General features: G+C 35.3%; 1 protein-coding gene across 3 annotated transcripts in view; it reads left to right on the top strand.

Moving 5' to 3' along the window:
- The first annotated feature begins 1,427 nt into the window (after positions 1-1,427).
- The window catches only part of LOC127938499 (kelch-like protein 29), a 215,684-nt gene continuing 197,855 nt past the window's right edge, over positions 1,428-19,256 (top strand). The window contains exons 1-2 of one of the 3 annotated variants that reach the window (XM_052535157.1): positions 1,428-1,660; positions 18,063-18,131. The gene's annotated coding sequence lies outside the window, so the exon portion shown is untranslated. The remainder of the gene's footprint in view (positions 1,661-18,062; positions 18,132-19,256) is intronic. The other 2 variants (XM_052535154.1, XM_052535155.1) reach the window with 2 other exon arrangements.

Below are 19,256 nucleotides of genomic sequence, written 5' to 3'. Positions count from 1 at the left end.
TTAGAGCTTGTGGGATTCGAACCAGCAACCACCGCACGTTACTGAATTTTCTGTGTACATCTACTTGGTGTCATTGAAAAGATGTTTATTTACAGCCAGATGAATTAAAACATGTTATGTGTTTATAATCCATAATTAATCACCAGGCCACACCGGGCATTGCTGTGCCAGCATCAGTACCTGGCAAATGTGAGACAAGTGCACTGTCTTTAATTGCACATCCCTCAAGTGAACTGGGAGTATGTTATTCTGCCTTACAATACAACATTTGTCTTTTTGCTCACTTTTACGCTCATAATTGTAAACAGTGGATACTGAAAACACATTTGCTTTGTTAAGGACTGAATTGGACCACATTAAAACAGAGAAAAGAATGAAGGGAATTACTGTAAGGAAAAGGGTTGATAGTTATGGCAACGCTGTGAATCCCAAATCATCAGTGTGATATAGTTTAAGCATTGATTTCAATATTTATCATAAAATACACATCTAATACATGCAAACTACCGTTCAAAAGTTTGGGGTCTGTGAGATCTTTTTCATGTCATTTTCTTATGCTCACCAAGACTGCATTCATTAGGTGCAGTTCTGAGAAAATAATATTAATGAGATAATAGTGATAATAACAATAATAATGAAAACATTACAACTTAAAATAAATGTAATTTTAATATTTTTAAATATAATAATACATAATAATAATAATACATTTTGATAATTAATTAAATGTGATGGAAAAGCTGAATTGTCACAAACTTCAGAAAGGTAGGGTTAGGTTTGAATTATTATTAATTATTTAACTATTAATGTTAATATTTTTGTGGAACCTATATATATATATATATATATATATATATATATATATATATATATATATGTGTGTGTGTGTGTGTGTGTGTGTGTGTGTGTGTGTATTTTAGGATTCTTTGATGAATATAAAGTTGAAAAGAGCAGCATTTATTTAAAATAAAACTTTTGTTACATGATCAATATGTTTAATGTCACTTTTGATCAATGTAATGCATAACTGCAGAATACAAGTATTTATTTCTCATAAGCAACAAAATAAACAGAAGTGTATGTAGCTATTTTGATTCTTATATTCTGCATTATATTTTTATTTTACTGTGTAACTATTTAACTTACATAAAAAAAAAGTATTTAATAAAACCCACGTACAATAGCAGTCCATTTTTCATTATTTAACCCTGCATATTTGACAGAGTTTAGGTTTATTTTTTTAATTTATAACAAAAGCAGTTTAACATGTTTTAAGTATACAGTATATAACCTTTTGTTAGATGAGTTAATTTGCTGCGCTTCCACGTTTCGCCAGAAGGTGTCGCTGATTCTCACGCTAACGCGCTGCCGGAGCTCATGGCGCTGTAAGTGGGAGGCGCTTATTTGGAGTAAAGTATCAGCTGGGAGAGACCTGAGCAGCATTCACTCGCGTCTCTCTGTGCGGACAGCATCTGTCAACTCCCTGGACCAACTCATTACAGCGCACAAAGAGAGAGAAACACACCTGCTACAGATGCGAGAGGCCACTGCACACTTTACATTGCCATGCTATGAAACAACCGCCAGCGCGTGAGGAACAGCATTCATATCTGAGAAACAAGGACAGACGCCTGGCATCACTGGGCAACTCGATCTGGAGGTGAGGCTGGAGATGGTGATGATGTCGAGGATGGCAACTGTACATTATTATTGCATGGAGTGCTATTATGTCACGTGCACGTTCTGGTGGCAGAAGGTGTTTTGGTGAAGGTGTTCGCGTGTGTCGTCCTCTTTTGCTGGATGTGGAAAAACTTCCTGCTGGGATTTAGTAGCGAACGCTGGATTGGGTCACTTGGACCGCATGGAAGATGCTTTTGTCCTGGATACTTCAAATAGTTGAGTTGCCGTTTGGCCTGAGGCGCTGGAGATCCACCTGCGTGCAGAGTTCAGTTTCCACCCTTAAGTAAAACAAAACTCCTAACCTAAGTAGACTGCCTTTTAATGTCAATATATGTGAATTCAAATCTTAAATGACCAAAAATACTATCTAGGTAGACAACTCTCTAGGTTTGGAGACGCAACCATTGACCCCCTAGGTCAGGTGTTTGTTTACTTCTTTTACTAATGAATATGAATGTAATTTACTAATGAAAAATGTATGTTTTTTTTTATATATATATATATTCCATTTCAGTCTATATTACATTTTAAATTTCTATTTAAATATAAATGTAAATAAAATAGTGAATATACTTTTTTAAAACTGATTAAAAAAATGGACTGATATGATTTAAGCTGAAATTGACTAAGATATGGACTGAAATGTCCATGTCAGTTATTATATTTATATTTAATTATAATGTATATATGTATACAGAATAAAATATTGACTGATATATATATATATACATACACATGCATGCACGCACGCACACACACACATATGTATATATGTATGTTTCTTAAATTGATCAATTTATAGATTTTTATTTATATATTTATATTTAAATATATATTTTACAAATAATGAAAAAATTTCTGATGTAAACATAATTTCTATTTTGCATGCAAGTCCAGGGACCCCCTTCAGTACATTTTTTGTTGTTGTTGTTGTTGCAGACCCTTGTATAAGAGGTCAAACTAAACTCTGCAGGAAAGTAGATCTCCAGGAGCCTGGATTAATTTTTTCCATGCATGTCTTTATTGATTGGTTCAATATCATAAGGGAGTCTGATACAGTAGGAAGCTTTTGTTGAACCCGGAGGCTATTATGCATAGAGAAACAGTGTTGTTGTTTTTTTTTTTTTGTTTTTTTTGCAGTAGTACACACATGCAATCTGAATTTATCCCTTCCAGACAATGTTATGGGACTATTACAGATAGCTAAATCGATTGCATGTGCAAATGATACAGCAGTGCATTTGTAAGTGTGTTCAGTGTTATCTCAGAGGTCAGCTGTCTCTCAATATAAACATATTTCAGAAGTCACCACACGCATAACACTCGACTTGTTTCCCCCGTGTCGTGGGGATAGTCCGTGTCATGCTATGCATGTGTTCTCTTGCACACACAGAAGTCTGGAATAGCAGTGCTGTCATGTTCGCAGACGCAGACATTGATAACATTGGCAAATGTATCAGGTTGCAGCTTGGAACATGCGCCAGATTAAAGGCTTACAGTTTGGACGCTCTTAGCAGTCGCACACGTCACATCAGTGTTTTGACACTTCCAGGAGTATGCATGATTGCAGAAATATTGCTGAATGCTCTTAAGGTTGGACTATGTTTAGTTATATTTTAGTGCACATTTGCGCTGTGTCTGGAAGTGTTGTGGTGCCGGTCATATTGTTCCATCCTTCTCTTTTCAAAATCAATATGTTTTGTACAAAAGGAAGAACAAAGAACGAGAGGTTTTGCCTTGGCAGCGCTAATATGTTTTCAGGATAGAAGAATATTGGAGCAGGGATAGATTTCAGCAGCTTTCTTAAGACTGAGATGAGAATTTCTTTTAGAAAGCGAGGCGGTTTTATTATTTTCAGGATACGGATACCTTCTAGGTGTATTGTTATGAGTGGAGAGGATCACTATGGGAAGGCTTGTACAGGTGAGGTCACGGTTCTAAAGCTCATTGGATTTAATTTCAGATTGAGTGCATGAAAGTTCTTGAGAGCGGAGGACATGCCTCTGTGCCTCAGTCAAATATTTCTGATAAATCCCAATGTCTCCATGAAGATATGACTAATTGAGAATCATTTTCTCAGATCATATTTTAGCAGGCAAGTCGTGTGTTTTCTATCAGCTTGATTTTGTAAGTTGTTTTTAGTCTTAGATCTTGTTTTTTTTTGTTGTTTCCTCTTTTAGTTGACTTTTAGTCTAGTTTCAGTCAGTTATAACTTTTTAGTCATGCTGCATACATATTATCATAATTATTTTGCTCAAAATTATAATTCATTTACTGATCATGATTGTTTTAATTTTAGAAATGTCATCAGCATCAGCATTATTGCACTTTCACCTATAATCATAAACCTTATTTTATTTTATTTAGCCTCATCTAGTTTCCCCATTTATTATATTATCATAATTGCAAGTGCAGTATTACATTATAAAAACTGGTAAACTCAAAAGCTTTTCTGAAAAGCTAAAGACGTTTTTCTAATATCACTTCCATTTTCCTATAATTGTACAAATGGTTTATTTTATGTCATCTAGTTTCCAGATTTATTATATCATAGATAATAGCACAGTATGAAAACTAGTAAAACTCAAAATCTTCTTGCAGAAGCTAAACCAGTGGCATTCCTAATATTATTTTTTAATATTAATTCCATTTTATTCAATAGTCATACACATGGTTTATATTACATGTACCTAATCTGGTTTCTCAATTTTTTATATTATCATAATGTACATTATGAAAACCAGTAAAACTCAAAAGCTTACACTGACGTTCCTAAAGGAAACTACTTGCAGATGGCTTCTATCCTTTGTCAACAACAGCGTGCGAGCGACTCTGTACTTCAGCTATTATAATAAGACGATTTATATCCATTTATATTCAAAAGAGTGTTATAAAAAGAGAAACGCCCCCATCTTTTAGCATGGCTGTCTATTGTAATGCATTATCTTTTCTAACCGCCTGGAAAACGTAGGTTAATGTTTATATAACAATAACAATCCGGGCAGCAGTTCTGTGTCATGCATGTTTAGAATCTAAAAATAAGAATGCCGAGGTCTTATTTTAGACATCTGGAAGATGCACGTTAGTGTGCTTTATTGATATGGCATTTGACTTGTTTATGCAAAACACACTGTGAAGCTGAGTTTGAGAGCAGTGTTTGATTTCGTTCTTTGTCTATTTATGGTTTGTGAACTGTGTAAAAGTAATGAAAGCAGATCCTAATTTAGAAGATGGAGGTTGCGTCAGTTTCTCGGCTGGAGTATTGTGGGGAACGTCTGTCATGTATGTCATCCGTCACATTATTTTCATCTTGTGCCGCCACGCAGAATCTTTATTAATTAGTTGGGCTTGAGGTTTTGTTTGTGATTTGATAAATTACCTGTCTGCACTGAATGTTTCGCCGGGTGTTTTGCTAATGCATTGCCCGCTAAACCAAGTGACAAAGTGTTAGTCGAATAAATGAGTAGATGTAAATATTGTTGAATTTGGTGGCCTGTTACACTGCTGCAGATGGAAAAGCAGGAGCGAGTTGTTTTTGTCGGTTGTCTAATCAGCGAGTTCCCATCCGTTATATTAAACCTTATTAAGTCAGTGACATGCGAGGTCATGTAAACACCTTAAATGGTTTTTCTGCTACCAGGGAAAGGTCAGCAATTGTTTAATTCTCTGCAGAACATGTTACTGTAAATTTCACTGAAATAATGTCATACCGAACAGCCTTACACTCTATAAATACCAAAAACAGTTAAAGGAGCAGCCTTTTTAGCCAATCAGAAAACCAGACCTAAGGATATACACACATCTTATGTAAAAGGTGTTTTTAAAATAATCAGACTTGAAGTATTATTTATTTTTTTAAACCTGTTAAGTGTTCCGTCTGCTTCCTCGGCCTGGGTGAGTGAGTGACCACGTTAAATAAAAATCAGGTTTTTTATTGATCAATTTGGGTTGGGGTGTTATCCTTTTTCCTTTTTATTTTGTATTTTTGTATTCCTCTACTGGTACACTGTACTTCTGCATTCAATATACCATTTTTGGGGACAGTAAGAAGAAATTACTGATTTTATTCAGCAAGGATGCATTTAATTAATGTATCAAATTTCAATTGTGACAGTAAAACATTACAAAAAAAATCGAATTAATGCTGTTCTTTTCAACTTTATATTCATAAAAAAATCTTTTAAAACTATTTCCACTAAATATTAAGAAGCAAGACTGATTTCAACATTTATAATATTGATTTGGGAAGGTTCATGTGATCACTGAAGACTGCTGTAATAATGCGAAAATTCAGCTTTACATCAAAGGAATCAATTACATTTTAAAATCTATTCAAATAGAAAAGTTATTTTAAATTGTAATAATATTTCTGATCAAATAAATTAGTCATAGTAGCGCTTTATTGTCACTGGTCACAGGTACCAAATTAAATTAATTTATTAAATTATTAAACCTCAGTGAGATTCTTTTTTTATGATAACATATAGTTTCTTACATAATAATTATTTACTAATAAACAAGCAATTTTCATGCATAATGTGCAACTTGTTTGACTAACAAGTTTAGACACATGAATGACACATGAATTCTTTTATTGAGCTACCACATTTTTTTTGCCGAACTGCTTGCGTCTTGCGGTAGAACATTGTAGCCGGAACTACTTCTCTCTGTTTATGTCTATGAAGAATCACAAAGGTACTGGGTTACTCCGCCGCGGTACCCCCGAAGCAATCTAAAATAGTCCGAATATAAACACTTATTATAGGTGTACCCTAGTGATTCAGGACAAGCTAAAAACACGGTTTGGAAAATGGATTCATGGTGTACTGGCTTATTATATACATTTGTCTACATTTTGAACACAAACAAAGTTACGGACCACAGCTCTGATTGGTTGTTTCTTACCGGGAGCGGATAACTTTCTGCAAATGGCAATAGGACACTGGGAGGAGCCAGAGGAGCCTGATTTTTTCACAGATTATCTGTCTCATATTCTACTGTCAGGACATAATGACAGGTTTATATATTAAAATATATATATATATATTAAAATATATATATTAAAATATATTTTATATATTAAAATATATTAAAATATATTTTTACAAAAGTTACCTACTGCAGCTTTAAAGTTGCATTTAAAATAATTAAAGTTCTGAGGTGACGTGCTCATTTAAGTTTGATTTTGCATGATGCTTAAGAAATTGAGCATGAGAGAGTGCCCTATACAGGACAATTTGAGTGATTTCGGACTAGAAATGTCTAGCATGTAACTACTGATTCCATGTTTGAACCTTGGCACTGTGGGTGAATCTAGATCTGCAGGAGTGTGTAAAGATGCACTCGCTGAGGCCATATATAGACTGAACCCACGAGGATGCGCTGGCAGTCTGAACCGACCTGAAACAAACAGATGAGATGGAAACCACTCTCCAACTGCTGACAAGACAAATGCAATACCTCAGTTGGGTCACACAGAGAGGTCAAATCAGCGAGAGACTACGTTAGACTGCCTCATAATCTGTGGACCTAAGCCAGTTGGGAAAACATAGCTGAGTGAATGTCAGAGTCTGTGATGAGAATTAGTATGCGGAATATTCAGCTCCCAGCCAAAGCAAATGGAGTAATATACTTGCTAATGTAGAGGGCAGAGGGCCTTGAGCAAACTGCACAGTTTCCGAGCTCTTAAGAGGCTGTGCGAGCCATTAGAGACTGTTGTCCGCTATCCATAGACTGCGTGCGCTGTCACCTTCGACCCCGCCGCTCTGTAGACTCACAGAGCTTTTCTCTCTCCATCTGTTTTCAAACTGGATTTCGCTTGAATACTCGGCTTGAAAACTCATGTTGGATTGGCGATTGTAAAGTGCTTTTAACAGCGTCGGATCCCTGATGAACTCTGAAATCAGATTTTACGTTCATGGACATTAGCGACTGCATGAAGCAGCATTTGCATTTTAATTTAAAAGTGGCAATGCATTTAATATTCGTAATGTGACATTTCTGAGGGAAAGTCATGGGATTTCATTTATTTGTGTTGGGATTTGATGTGATGTTATTTGTTGGGTTTACATAGTAACTGTTACTATTGCTCACACTGTACATAGTGTTAGGGATTTTAATAAACTAACTCTTAAGTGTGAAACGTGGCATGTTACTCATCCCACAGAGTTTGTGCTACAGACATGAATAATGTTTCTGTTTGTGTAGGTTGTTTAGAAGATGTGCGATAGCTTTTGTAGGCAAACTGAATGGTCCCCCCAAAAAAAAGAAAACAGAAAAAATCTCATAGACTTACTTTAAGAGAGATCTGACCCATTCAATTTTGATGAAAGATTATGAAAACTGACACACTTTAAATTTAATTTTGTTAAGAATTCATTTCCCCCATCCATTTTTCCTTTTTTTAATATTTATTTTATTAGGTTCAAAAGTTAAATTTTTTTTATAGTAAAATAGAAAGTTGACATAATACATAATAATAAAATAAATAATGCATTAAATGTATGTAAAGTAATATTATTAATATTGTTGTGAAGTAAATTAAATGAAATTAGTAATGAGTAAATTCAAAATTACTGGTATAATAATAAAATTACAATGATTATTGTAATGATATTGAAACTCCATATACATCGGGAAGAAGGAGGCGGGAACCGGCGCACAATCAAAACATTTTAATATTCAAAAATAAATACAAAACAGCGCACCAGCCCCTCGCGGACGACTGTCACGCGCAAATAAAAACCAAAACATAAAATAATGTCCCAGGCCTGGTCCTCTCTCGTCCTTCACTATAGTCGCTCCAGTTTTATATCCTTCCATCTCCTACGTGGGACTCGATACCGGCGGTGGGGCGCAGGTGTAGCTCATCTCCAATCACTACACCTGGCCTCACTCCTCGTTCCCACGCCTCTCGGCCCCGCCCCACTCGCCACATACCCCCATCGCCCCTCGCAGGCCGGGGGGTACTCCCGAGACTGCGCTCTACTCCCCCCCCCCCCTCCCTCCCAGATTTCTAATTCTTTCCGGAAAAGCCGAGCTCCTGGAGGCGTGCCATGAGCGGAGCTATAATACCGATGTTTTGTGTGGTTTCCATTAACATATATTCACTTATGTGCTGATTTCCAACAAAATACAGAAATCTGTTGCAATTGTACATGAATCATGAATGGGGTCTTTTATCACAGGGACGGCTCCATGTTTTAATAGCAAACGATGTGCAAATCCAGCATCGACTTGGGCCTTGTTTATAAAACATTCGTCACTCAAATGAGAAAGGCACTTACTACACTCCGTTGCTTGGAGAAACAAACTGCATCCACTGTTCATGTAACGTTGGGTCCTTGGGGAAGCTGAATACGGTAAACTTACCCTCAGATCCAAAAACACACTTATTTGCAGCGCTGCCAACGATTTTGAAGCGTGTTGATGTGCGCGGCCTCGCTCTCCTCTGGTCAATGTGTGTGCGCAGGCGTGCTTTTCCCGGGATAATTGCTCATATAAGGAGTTCCACACTATGTTTCGCTCTTGTCTACGTCATTAGATCCACGATCGAAAAAAAAACAGCCGAAATTTGTACCAACCTGGAAGTAAGATTTTCGGCACATAAATTCTCAGTCATTCTCCTAAATAATTTTTTACAACTTTGGCCATGTTTAGCATGAGAATCCATCTCTTTAACACTATGAACAACTCTGAATACACAAAACACAATTGTACCACCCCTTTAAGAATAGAACTCAGTCAGTTTTGATTTCGTATTGTACTTTAAAACAATATGCTAACAACTGCATGCTGCTAACGTGAGGTCATTCCCTAGTTTGAGACCTGTGACTTCACTGCAAATTCAGAAGTCAGTGCTTTTTAAAAATAGACTCACTAGGGTGAATCAAAGCACTTGTACGTTGGTTTAATGAGCAGTGAATGTAGTGCTTATCGGAGCCTGTAATCTGGAGCCCCTCCCGGCAGCACTGATACCCCGCGGGGGGGAGGTTAAGCAGACCGCTCTCAAATCCCTCTCACACCTGACAGATCTTCAGCACGCTCCCTCTCCTCACCATTTTATTCGACTCTCCATATTTACATCCTCTATTTGCATTCTATCACGTATCCATTTTCGAGTATAATAATTTCTTCCCTCTAAATGTTTCCGTCGGAAACAAATAGTCAGAGATGCCTGGGAAGTATGCGGTACTTTGGGACACTGCATTCTTGGGCATTATGTAATCATTTATTTGCTGGGTAAATAATTGAATCTGCCTTCGAGGATAGCGGCTCTATCTAGGGCATTAGAGAGAGTTCAGGTGTAAAACAACGCAGATGATTTATGATTTTTCTAGCTGCACTTGGCCTCTGTGGACTGGCGTGCCGTAGCTGGGAAACTAGCCACTAAATACTGCCCCTCTGGGGTCATCGTGGACATTAACATGTGCTTTAATAAGAACCTGTTTAGCATCCACTTTTAACTAAAGTTCTCTAAAACTGCTGGCCCTTCCTGGTTATGAATGATGTAGTCTGTTTTATGAGGTTATCTTTATGTCCACTAGGGTATTGCTTTAAAGGGATAGTTCACCCCAAAATGAAAATGTTGTAATTTCTCACCCTCACGTTCCAAACCTACGTGAGTTGTTGTTGTTGTTTATTTAATCAGAAAATAAGATATTTTGAAGAATTTTGGTAACCCAGACATTTGACGGTAACCATTAACTTCAATAGTGGGGTGGGAAATGCTATGGAAGTCAATGGCTAACGTCAAACACTTTTCCGTCTTTTAGAGGGGGTTAAAGGGTTAGTTCAGTCAGAAATAAATGTTATGTGATTGTTAAATCACCCTGGAGTTGTTCTGAAACTTTCTGATGTCTGTTGGCACAGAAAATGATTTGATTTGTAAAATCTGTTGAGCTTTTAAAAAAGCCATACATCTGATGTCACATGATACACTTTCTGTTTACCAAAAGGTCATTTGCTAAAACTCACCTTTAGCATGCTTAGGGATCATATTGGCTTTAGAAAACCTTGAATACTGTGCATGATTCTAATGGACCACATTTACCTTTTTGGTGCTTTATATTGTCCTTTTCTATCAAACTTTATTTAGAATTTAAAATGAACTTGAATTGCTGATTTGAATTGCTGATTTGAAATAATTTTTATTCAGTGTGTGTGTATATATATATATATATATATATATATATATATATATATATATATATATATATATATATATATATATATATATATATATATATATATATGAATAGTATATTGATTGAAAGTGACACTTGCAATGTAACATAAGATTTCCATTCCAAATAAATGCTGTTCTTTTGAACTTTATGCATCAAAGTCATATGAAAAAAATATATAATAATTTCCACAAATAGTAAGCAGCACAACTGTTTTCAACATTGATAATACAAAATGATTTTTGAGCATCAAATCAGCACATTAGAATGATTTCTAAAGGATCATGTGACACTGAAACCTGGAGTAATGATGCTGAAAATTCAGCTTTGAAAAATAAATTACATTTTAAAATATATTCAGCTAGTAAAGAGTTGTCTTAAATTGTCAAAATATTTCACAATATTAATGTTTTTACCATATTTCAAATAAACGTAGCCTTGGTGAGAATTAGTCTTCTTTCAAAAATATATTTAAAAAAAATGTATGGACACCTTATGCAAGTAATTATTTGTTGTAAAAGAGTGGCATGGACATTCTTAGGTTGTGTTATATGGAAGAAAGAAAGTCACATGGTTTCAGAACAACACGAGGGTGAGTAAAATATTATTTTTGTCGCTTTAAATACATTTCAAATGATGTTTCATGTTGTCATACCAAAATACCAACCCATCAGTTTCTGCATGGGTTTTTATAGAAGGCTGCACTGAGGGAAATGATTACAGGAACGAGTCGTACAGCTACAGACGTCTCATTAAAGACTCTTCATCGCTTTCATCAAAAGCAATCAGCGCACCTCAGAAGGGATGTAATCATATTCACGTCTCTGATATCCGTTTATCCAGTGATGGAATTATTTGCTTCAGGCGGTATCTTTTTCTGAAAGTTTAGTCAGAGTGCAGCAGTTTGTTTAGGGACAGAGACGTGCCAGGTTCACACAGGAGGTCGCTACTAGATGTTCCCATTCCCACAACGTGAACTTTTAGCTGGATGAAACCGTGCAAGCAGGAGGAACTGGCCCATAGTGCTGCATTGCTTCTTTAAATTACGGATAGTGCATTTGTTCCTGTTTACAACTACTATTTATGGCCCTTTACACAATTGAATAATTTGACTTTGCTCTGATTTCCTTTTGTACTGAGCGGATTATGCGGCATGTTATTAACATTGATGATAAATCTGGAAGTGTCCCAGACTATTTGTGTCTCCCAAATGTAGCTCAGTGAAAATTTGTAGCACTGTTGGAGAGAGGCACAATCGAAGAAAGTGAGATGATTTGGGTAGGGACCTCATTTTGAGGGTGGCGCTGACACTGTCATGCTGTATTTGGAATAATATGGTTTAGGAAATTATATGTTGCCACCTTCATTAAGAAATGCAGGCGACAGGGAGCACAATTATGGAGGAAAAATGAGCAAATGTCCACTGTTATTAGTCGCTTTGTGTGGAGAAGGAATTTTAACTTCTGCTGTTGATGTGAAAAAAGTATAATTTTCTGTCCTGTGTGACGCCAAAGCACAAAGGATGGAGACGTGTAGAACCAAGAAACTTGAAAAGCCTTTATCAAAAGGTTATTGATAATTATATACAGTCATGTAAATGTACAGAGCCACAAATAACATTTATTTGCATTACATATGAAAGAAAAGGACACGCTAAAAAAATTCCACTCACTTCAACTTCGGTTGCTGTCATAAATGTTTAGATATAAAGTTATTTCAACTTTTTTTTTTTAAGTCACTTAAATTGGTTGAATACAGTGAAATAGTTTCATTTATTTATTTTTTAACATTTTTATTTAACTATAATAATAGTGATTTGTGACTCTGGACCACAAAACCGTACGTCTTATGTTGCTGGGGTATATTTATAGCAGTAGCCAAAAAAACATTGTATGGGTCAAAATGATTGATTTTTCTTTTATGCCAAAAATCATTAGGGTGTCATGTTCCGTGAAGTTTTGTACATTTCCTACCATAAATATATCAAAACTTAATTTTTGATTAGCAATATGCATTGCTAAGAATTCATTTGGACAAATTTAAAGGTGATTTCCTCAGTATTTAGATGTTTCTGCACCCTCAGATTCCAGATTTTAAAATCCTTATAAAGCATATATCAATGGAAAGCTTATTTATTCAGCTTTTATATGCTGTATAAATCTCAATTTCGAAGAATTGACCCTTATGACTGGTTTTGTGGTCCAGGGTCACATTTTAAAATATTAAATAATTTCACTAGTCACTGTTTTCTAATTATTTTATAGTCATAATCACAAAGTTTTGGGCCAAATTGTGCAGCCATAAAAACGAGCACACCAAGCCTGAAGCATGAAAAAAAAAAAATAACAATTACAATTTTTATCCCACCCCACCCCTACTTCATACAGTCCTATTTTGAAGCTAAATCTACTGAATTTGTACTGGATATAAAAAACATTTGTAAATATTTTTTGAAAGGCTGCATTTTTATTTTTTTTGATACAGTAAAAACAGCGATGTTGTGAAATATTATTGCAACTTAAAATTGCTGTTTTCTATATAAATATACTTTAACATGTAATTTATTCCTGTGATCAAAGCTGAATTTTCAGCATCATTACTCCAGTCTTAGTGTCACATGATCCTTCAGAAAACATTATAATATGCTGATTTTGATGCGCTTGTTATTATCAGTGTTAAAAACGGGCCGGTTGCATAAACTGCTCAGTTACAAGTTAGTAATCTGAATTACTGAATTTCCTTTAAGACTGGTCATATTTGTTTTTTTAAATCCCTTACAAAAATGTAGATTGGTCTAATATATACACACTAAATGGCCAAAAGTATGTATATACCTGAAAGTTTACTTCCAAAACCACTGGCCCTTCCCAACAGTTTCCCCAGTTTTTGTGGCTTCATAAAACCTTTTAATTAGAAGTGGGTGTCTGCATAATCTTGGCCATGAAGTGTATCTAGGGACTGTTGGATAATATTTTGTCCAATCCAATTTTTTTTTTTTTTGGGGGGTCTTAAAAAGTATATTCATTTAGTTTTGCTCTGTAGGTGTTTGAGTATTTCAGATGAATTATTTCCTCTGCTCAGCTTGAACTATGATAGAAGTGTGTGAAGTATTTCTTTAATGCACTTCATGGGTCCATTGGTTTTCTTGAAAAGTGTAACATCATGACGTTCCAGGTTTGGTGATACACATGATGCTTGTGGATTACCAGTCAATTTTAAATGAACCCCTGCAAACTCTTTTTCCAAACCATGTTGAGGCGAAACAGGCTAACTCTTGTTATTAAGGGTTTGCCTCTATCTCATGGCCTGTAATTGGTCTCTGGTGATTGCCAAGACTTTTGGATTAAGAAGTGTCATTAAAATTGATGTATAAGGTCTGTGAGCCGCTTTCTCTATCAGATAGCGCTTTTTAATCAATTGATAATTACAAAAATGATTTATGGCTTGACTTCGTGTTGACAGGTGAACAATAATTGGGACATGGAGATTTCAAAGCAGGATCTGTTACGGCTTGGAAAGTGATTTTTCACTGTTAGGTGTCCTACTCCGTTTCGGACGTGTCCGAGTGGTTTGTGACTAATGGTTGAGGAGGTTAGTTGCTAATTGAAGGATTGCAGGTACAATTCTAGTAGACCAAGAGTGTCACTAAGTTACCAAGTTCATGATCCAGCTCGATCGTGACTGTGTGCCCTGAGGAAAACACTTAACTCGGGGCCCAAGATGGTGCTTGCAGTTAACACACTGAAAATTACTTTGCAGGAATTATGTGTGCAGAATTGTAACTAACCAAGCAAAATCCTCATGAATTGACTTTACGAGCAGTTTATCTATCCATTATTGACATTTCCTGATGAAACAGGAAGTTAGCAGGACTGATTGCTGCCTGCTTTGTTAATCAGATTTAGATGCAGGCCACTGCCATTGAAGTGAATGGCAATTTCTTTTTCATGTTTTTAAAAACTCTTGCTAGCTGTTAGTAGCAGTGTTATTTTAGTATGAATTATATGCTATTATAGTATTTATTAATATTTTGAATACTCTAGTTTGTTCAGTTTTGAGTTTTTCATCTAATATTTATTTTATTTAAGGTTTATTTCAGCTATGAATTTTTTTTTTTTTTTAATGTTTGAGCCAGGGCTTTGGTTTTGGTAGAAGAAAAACCAGTTAATAACATTAAAAAAGAAAGATTTTTTAATAATAATAATAATAATAATGTAGAGCATTTTCTTTACTCAAAAAGAAAAAGAAAACAGGAAGAGGTCTGGTAACATTAGCCTATAACACGCTGTGCTTCATCACAGTCAATACAGTATCATCCTTTCAAGATTTTGGCCAAATGTAGGCTACTAAACAAAAGAAAAAAATCTGTCAACATTTTAAAGACATCAAAGTATTTTTAAGATATTTAAAAATGTTTGCTGCATTGTTAAAAAATGCTATTGCGTTTTGAGTAAAAAAAATAAAATCAAAACCAAACATAGCCAAAGTCGCGTAAAGGCTCATGTAGCATTATATTAGCCTATTACATCCAAAAATAATGTAGGCTAAAATTCCAGTAGGCTAAGGCTAAATGTTTACAAACATTATAAACACAGTTATTAATTTCTCTCAACAAATCCTCTAAAGTTAAGGCAATGCGGTTACAATATAAAACCGCCAATCCAATTCAAGGTGAAACTGATGCCTACCTCTCATTCATCATGAATCAAAATGTTTCCATATTCGCGAAAGTATCTAATGCTTTTTATTAGTTTTTTTAAATTGTATTTTATTTTGATAATGAACAGGCTGCAATGTCGCAAAAATATGTTATGTGCGCGTGAAATGTTTTGCAAAATAAAGAAAACTACTCTGCTGTCTTGTTTTCCTTTCCGAGTTACTTTGTAACGCATCACAATAAACCGTTACTGTAACCGTAAATGTGCAAAAAAAGTAGTATTTATTATTTATTTTTTGCAAAAACATTTGACACATCTTTTTTATTGGCGTGGATGTTCTATATTTTTGGATCGTTTCCTGAAGAGAAAAACTTGTGTATTGTGTATACAATACAACTGAATCGTATACAATATATATTGTGTATACGATTCAGTTTGTAGCATTACAAAGTTCTGAAATAAATTATAAGTTTATGCCCTATGGATGTTATATTTAAATTCTAACACATTGTGCTCTGTGTACTTAGCAATACATTTAAATTAATTTCTTCACCGCAGAGGATGGTTTGAATATCTATTTTTTGCACTCCTGTTCTGGCAGTTTTCATAATTGAAGATAATCTACCATGCATTTTCTTTATGAATTTAATTCCCATTGCCTTGACAAAAGATGTCGGTTTCCTTGACAAAGTGCAAATGAATGCTGGGAGCGAGACAGAAAAAGCAGGAGCCAATGGCGACGTAAATGATCTTGTATGATATAATGGAAGTACATTTCTCATTTCATGACAAAGTAAACATTTGTCCATTTCTTTATTGTCTCCGATCAGTCTGTAAGTACAAGGGCAGGTGTGTGAAGCGGAGACGAAGGGGTCAGGAAATGTGCAAGATGAGCGAACAGAAAAGTGGAGACAAGGGAATCATTCTGTCCAGACGCAATCTGATGAGATCCTCCTCTGTGTCTCTAAAAGCATTAGATTAGACAGTGATTGCATTCCGAATCCTATTAAGTTTATGTAATAGGGAAAAGAAGGGTTTATTACTCCCTATCAGTGTTTTGCTCCTTTTCTTTTTTTTGTGCCTGTAAAAGCTCAAAATTCACTTGATTTTCACTTGATTTACTGTGTCATGACTTCATCTCGACGGCTTCGTCATTTGATTGCACCATGTGACTCTTAAATGGAGGTTCATAAGTGAATGATATTTATGTGAGTCAGAAAAAATCTGACTTGTCTACTCCATTATAGAGGTCTGGTTATCATTACCAGGAAAAGAGTCCTAGAACTCTTGTTTCTTTGGCAATTTCCCATTTGAAGGGACTATTGAAAGCAGCATGTTTTTAGTGCTGGATGTTGCACTTCTCAGGTTGTTTCTGTTGTGTTTCAGTTCATTTGTATTTGTCAGTATCTTGCTTGTGTCGATATAGGCCATGTATCTTTCTTTCTGAGTGTTAACAAAGTAGTATGTTACCAATAAACGAAAATTGCATCACTTGCTTGCTCACCAGTGGATCCTCTGCAGTGAATATCTGCCATCAGAATGAGAATCCAAACAGCTGATAAAAATATAATAATCCATGACTCTATTCCATCAGTTAATGTCTTGTCAAGCGAAAAGCTGTTAATAAGAAACCAGTGTATTTTAAGTCATCACCTTTATTTATATAGCACTTTATACATTACAGACAAATTTCAAAAGTTCAAGTTTCAAAATAGTTTCACAGTAATTAGCAGACAAATTAAAGAATTAATAATGCAAATGCGCGTTCATGAGAAAGTGGATGACACAAGATGTAGGTGTAGTGCAAGCTCCGGTGAAAACAAAACACCGGTCACGAATAAAAAGCACAAAATGAGGATTCATAAAGAAAACTGATGGAGGACTTCGATATAAGCCAATTGATATTGGTTTTCCGTTGCTGTAAAGAAAATGTGGTTTTCGCGAGACTAGCATATTCTCACCGGCGATTACGCAATGTCCTACATCATCGGCTGGAGCGCCACTCTCTTGTGAACGTGCGTATGGCAGTTAGCAGAAGCAAGAGATTAAGGTTTCTTAGACAAATGCATCACTTTGTTTCAGAAGGAGCTGTGTGGAGCACTTTTTATGATGGATGGATGCACTTTATTGGATTTCAAAATCTCAGCATATATTCACCATAAAGCTTGAAAGAGCCAGGGCTTTTTTTTTTATATAGCTCTGATTGTATTTGTCTGAAAGAAGAAAGTCATATAGACCTAGGATGGCTTGAGGGGAAGAAAATCACGGGGTAATTTTCATTTTTGGGTGAACTATCGCTTTAAGCTATTAATATATTTTTTTTAAATACAGAAAACAATTAGATATACCCAATCCAAATTTCCAGTTTGAATAGTTTGCACATTAGTATGAGAAATATGTATTGTTTTTGATTAACACTGTCTCACAGCAGTTACAGTGGGTACTAATTACCACTATATTCTTTCAATACTTTCTCTCTCTCTCTCTCTCTGTGTGTGTGTGTGTGTGTTTACTGATCATGTTCTCTTTGTCTTTGCAGCCGTACCTGAGTATACTCCAAAGATCTAATTAGTCTGTGATGAGCATCATCATCCAGCACAGACCCAAGGTACCGCAAAATCTCACAAGATCCTGTTTTATATCTTTACACCCTCTCGCCTGTCAAAGAGATGCATCAGTTAGCTCATTTATAGCAGACTGTGTACAGCTGGGTTGTGTTTTTGTTCCCTTTTGTATTAACTGAACTTGAACTGTTTTTTTTTTTCTCCTCCTTACACTGGATTGTTTTATGAAAAAAAATTCAATTTTTATATATATATATATATATATATATATATATATATATATATATATATATATATATATATATATATATATATATATATATATTTATTTATTTAATTTTATCTATATTTATTTTATAATTCTAATTTAATTCTAATATATTTTTGTATGCTTTTAATTTATAACAGAAATAGATTCTAGACCTTTTACAAATTCTAAGAAGTCGATCGATTTGCAACATTTTCCAGTTGTCATCAGTGGAATTCCATCACACTCCAATTAGCGTTTCTCAGTGGACACAGCTCTGGTGATTAAGCGGTGGGATTACATGCGACTAGACTGTCAGGAAAGCCACACCCCCTCAGCTCATGCATCCCACTCTGATTAAATAGAATTGATTTAATTGGGTTACCCCACTGCGAGTTCTGGCTAATGGGATGTGGAGCTTTTTGATCATTGGTACGCAGTGACCGGCTTTGACCTGGCTCAAGTGAAGCAGCACGGCTTTTTAGTTTGTGGTCAGGGTCCTGTGTGTTTGAAGATTAAACCAGCCCACCGGCAGTCAAGATTTTGTCTTAATCTCTAATTAGAATTTGATCAGCGGGAATCTGTGGCAACCTTTTCTCAGGATTGTAGATTCTGTCACATCCTTATCATTGTGTATTTTGTATTCAGTGTGTATTTGAAAAAGTTTCATCACTAATGTGCTTCCGTGGAACAAAAAATGAAGTCTCATACACTCTATTCCAAGTCTTCAAAAACTATATGATAACTCTGTGAGAGGAACATAATGAAATTTGACTGAAACTTATTGTTTTCAGTAGCTTTGGAGCCTCTGTTCACCATTTACTTCCACTGCATGAGAACAACACAAAGAAAACAACACTAAATTTGATATTTTTGTGTCCAAAGGAAGAAAGAAATCTGCTGCATATTCAAATAAACTGTG

The sequence above is a fragment of the Carassius gibelio genome, chromosome A20, assembly GCF_023724105.1.
Source record: "Carassius gibelio isolate Cgi1373 ecotype wild population from Czech Republic chromosome A20, carGib1.2-hapl.c, whole genome shotgun sequence".
Classification (NCBI taxonomy): domain Eukaryota; kingdom Metazoa; phylum Chordata; class Actinopteri; order Cypriniformes; family Cyprinidae; genus Carassius; species Carassius gibelio.
Note: the sequence above shows the minus strand (reverse complement) of the source record. Positions and strands in the feature narration are given on the sequence as shown.